We start from the raw sequence: 5,000 nt of genomic DNA, 5'->3' as shown, positions 1-5,000 counted from the left end.
AGATATAGAGGCCTGGTAAGTGACATTTATTCACTGTATATATGCACGAGCATAAATGTTAAGCTCAAACAACAAAAATATTGCACCTTATTAATGATCGTGTAATCCTTATTCCATTACTACTACAACACTGTTACTTCTGTGAATGCTGTTATAATGATTACTGTGATGATGTTTATTATGATTATCGTCAGTATCATTTTTGTCTTGGTTGTAGTTATATTAGCATATCTTGTTATCATGATTTCATCATGAAGGCTATAATAAAATGATTTATAGTTGGAAGTTCACTACTACTACTGCTACTATTTCTTTAACTACTGATAATGGTTGTTATTAGGGTATACCATAAAAACAACAAAAAATCCCTGAAGATTGACAATGAAGAATTGGCAGTTAACAGTGTTCGGATTTTCAGGTATAGAGAATGATGAGCAAAGTTTAGTTTACGAATAACTTGTTCGAAGATGAGGACCTACACGGGCATGCTGAAGCACGTTTATCAAACTTTACGTGAATATTCAAGCTTGGGAGGAAGGGTTCGCATTTCCAAGAGTGTGGGAAGGATACGGTAAGGTATTGTCAGGTCATTGTGGCACACCGAAACGAATTCGTTGCCGTTATGTTTAATTGGAATGGCAATACGGCAGTAAATAAATCGCCACGCTATCCATTTAGCATATGGGTAGGTTTGTAAAAGAACAGATGGTATCAAGGACAGCAATGCATTCATACTATAGACTCATTAAAGAAAAGTATGTAGAGGTCGCAAGACTCGACAGTTATTCCATAAATGTTACATTTTTCTCCTTTTACATAGTAACTGTGTTCATACTGAACTATTTTAACTGATTCTTCTGCTACTTTCACATGCTCATTAATGTTAATAGAATGCCCTTTAACATGGCTATGACTGACCTGCCAGCTACAACACAGCCCATGTCACAGTGTTACCAAGAGCAGATAACACCGGCAAGGGACTATGCTACCTAATTTGCACTCGGTTTTACAGTATGCATTTATTATTCTGGCTTTTTGGCGTCAATGCCATTACCATTGACTTTGGTTGTTTTTATCATCGTCCTTAGTAGGAGTGGTAGGAGTTTTGTTGCTTTAATTTATTGTTACTACAATTATTATAGCAAACATAATTACTAATATGAACTGCTATGGCCATTATTACTACAGTGATATAATATGTATATTAAAAAAAAACAAATTCCAGCCTTATTTCGCCAAACCTCAAATGGACGGTGTACTGCCGCGCCATAGAGTGAGGGCGGGGAGGCCGAGTGGGACTTCGCGTGGGACCAATACCTGCGGACCAACGTCGCCAGTGAGAAAACTCTCCTTCTCGCCGCCATGGCCTGCACTAAAGAAGCTTGGATCCTGTCTCGGTAAGTCTCATATCTGAGAGAGAAAGAGAGTTGGGAAATCAAAGACACATATGAGGCAGAAATTAAGAAAGAGTAACAGGATACAGAGCTATAAATTTTTGTTTGGTTGGTTCCTTTCTTTGCTACTCCCCCCCCCCTCTCTCTCCCTCTTTTTTTTTTCATGTGATTCAATGTGCTTTTCCAGGTACCTTGATATGGCCATTAACCCAGTCAGTGGCATAAGACTACAAGATGTTGGTAATGTATTAAGAAGCATCGGTTACAATGACGTGGACGCTCCTTGGTATGGAACTACCTCAAGCTTAACTGGAACGATATCTACACGTTGTAAGTCCTCTTCACCTTCTCGAACATTGCAATACAACAAATTATGGGCTAGTGATATGTTAATAAACTGTGGGCATGTATGATAAAGTGAAATATAATAAATTATAAATACTTCATTTAGTAATATACGTAATTTTGCATCGCAAAATTACATATTATGCTCGCGATAAGGGAATCCTGTTTCTTTCCAAAATTGTCACTGCCTCCTTAACACACGCCTGAACTACTTTTTAAATGCCACAGCAAGAAGAGGAGGAGAGGAGAATTAATGAAGAGCATAACATACAACTTCAATACAAAACCAGGAACTTCAGGAGGTAAGTTCGGCCATTTTGTATGTTAGATAACATAACTTTACTAATATGAGAATTTATGTACAGTATGTATCGAGAGTTTGAGGTATGAAAAGGGATAACTATTTAACATTAGAATGAAAATAAAAAACCACAAACATTTGATGGAAGATGCTAAAATGTACTCATTAATGTGAATTCATATACAGATACCTCAATCAGGAATTTGCTAGCATTATCATTTCGAATACCCATTAAATATGCACCTCTAATTAAATATCAGTAAAATTCATCTTTCGACTCGCAGGAATTAAACCCTAGTTTCTTAACCACGCTTGTAACACACCTTTTCAGGTCCTGTCGTTCTTGAGGAGGAGGAAGGTGTCTTTAGAAGGGAACCAGAGGAACGTCCAGCAAGTCGAAGAAAAAGTCAGAACAACGTCCCCTGGTGGGCGCCAACTATGACGTCAAGTCCAGGGGCGGGAGGAGACGGTTACTCCTCGAAACTCAGGATTACATAATTTCATCTCCTATCTTTGGGTTTTTGTTATTCATTTTTGTTTTTTTTATTACAACACAACACACAGAACACCACACACACACAAAACACACACACACACACCACACACACACAACACACACACACACACACACACACCACACACACACACACACACAAGCACGCACGCACGCACGCACACGAAACCCCGCACACGCACACGCAACCACACCACACGCACACACACACACACACACCCCACACACACACCACACACACACCCACAAACCCATATTATTATATGCATGTTTTGGACTGTTAAAATCTACTTCGTTGGTTTCTCATACATTTTGGTGCTTCCTTTTTGTTTTTTGTTTAAAGGGTTAGTTCATGTAATAAACATTGGATTATATTATGCTCTAATTTACATTAATTTACTAGTTAATTTGCAACGGCCATGTAGGGTATAAATAAGTCGGTCCAGCAAATTCGATGCCACCCGGGGGGGGCTGGCATACTGGCGGCTGCAACTGGTACCTTTTACCTTAACCGATAGCTGCTAGACTATGAAAACCCCCCTGACCTACTGCTACCTACCCGCCTATAATATATATATATATTATATAATATATATATATAATATATATATATAATATATATATACATTATAAAAATATATATTAATAATATATATATAAAATAATATATATTATATATATTATATATATATAAAATATGTATTACACCACATTATACTTTTATAAAATACGGTATATGGCCACGGTAGCCGAGTGGTTAGAGGCATCGGACTGAAGACTGTCACGACGGCAATCTGAGTTCTGGACGTTTTCGTATACACTCTTTCAGGAATGGGCTGGATAATTTCTCAACCACCACATCATTAATGGATGGCTAAGCTAGTGAGTAAGATATGCAATTCTAATTTTCGACTCAGAAAAAACGATAGTGCGGTTGATGGAGGTCGTCCACATATATTTATTGCAAATCCGACTACTCTAATGGCCGCGAATGGCCAATTTGGAAGTGGATCCTTCTTCCATTCTTACACACAAGAATACAGCAAAACGCAGGGAAAGCACGTGCAGCCCTGTTGTAGCAAATACCTGTGTTGCACGCCGTATTTCTAATGATATACCACTCTCCAGATAGAGTTATATGCCTTTCAAACTCCTCTGAAACATGTCATGATGGCCAGACACACTTTTATAGACTCAAAATCTGCTTTCAAAGGGCCCTTTCCAACAGACAACCTCAGACTGATCGTTGCAACATTCTGCCAGTTGAACAAAATCGGATAGTTTATGTCGACCCATTCGCCTCTAGGGATCCCAAAGTTAGGTCAACACCAAAATCCCAATGTCAACACCAAAGGTAACGTTTTTGCTGCGGAAGTAGCAATCACGAGGGAAAACTTTTACATACAATAGATATATGATAAAAATACACACATACATACATATGTGTATGTATATATACACAGTATATATATGCCGGGGCGCCCCTCACATACTCACACAACACACACACCCCACACACACACCACACACACACCACCACACACAACACACACACACACACACCAACACACACACACACACACATGTAGTGATGTGAAATTCCAGTTTGGGAGCGGAAAATATTAATGAACCTTAGGACCAGTATTATCAGAAACATCGGTTAACACTACTTTATAGAAAAGAAAACGTGGAAAAGTATTTCTAACTCAGACCTGCAGCTACTCGAGGATTTGACATAAAATAAGGATATTGTCATGAAAGGAAGAAGAGCGATGTTTAATTTAATAAATGCAATTATACTAATAAGATTTAAAGTAATAAATTACAAAACTACTTGAATGATAATGGCAGATATGAATAAAATAATTGAGTACACAATACAAAGCACGTACTTGTGAACATATCCAGTGCCAATGATTATGTGCTTGCCCGTTTGGTGTCTCTAACTTATTTACTAAAGGGCTCGCTAGGTGAAACACTATCAATTATCATGTCCAGATCAGGCAACGGATAATTCCAAAGGTAATCGACAGTTACTTGATTTAGGATTTAATTATATCAACAAATGTACTCTTTTTGATATTTTTGACCCTTAAGGTTATATAGACGCCAATGACTCGGACACGCTGAAAATTCTACCATGTCCCTCCAGCGACCGTCATGACTGACCCTTTAAATCTTACCCCTATACAGTGAAAATGTATTTGATCTACTGCTAAAAAAGGGACAAAAAAATCTTACAATAAAAAAAAAGTTTTATCAAGAAACTTACGATGCGATTCGTAATTAATGAAAATATAAATTCATATCTGGACTGCTGAATTATCTGAAAAATATCAGCATGATTGGGTAACTGGGTAATTCAATGATCACGAATTAACTGGTTTTTTATTGAAATATATCACAATGAGATACACAACATTTTTTGAGCCTTGAGGTTATCATG

The 5,000-nt window shown here is 37.6% G+C and overlaps 1 pseudogene; it reads left to right on the top strand.

Annotated features, from left to right (window-relative positions):
* The window catches only part of LOC119569360, a 13,985-nt pseudogene extending 9,263 nt beyond the window's left edge, over window positions 1–4,722 (top strand).
* The last annotated feature ends 278 nt before the right edge of the window (window positions 4,723–5,000 follow it).

The sequence above is a fragment of the Penaeus monodon genome, unplaced genomic scaffold, assembly GCF_015228065.2.
Source record: "Penaeus monodon isolate SGIC_2016 unplaced genomic scaffold, NSTDA_Pmon_1 PmonScaffold_1452, whole genome shotgun sequence".
Classification (NCBI taxonomy): Eukaryota; Metazoa; Arthropoda; class Malacostraca; order Decapoda; family Penaeidae; genus Penaeus; species Penaeus monodon.
The sequence above is the reverse complement of the archived record's forward strand: the minus strand, read 5'-3'. Positions and strand labels throughout refer to the sequence as shown.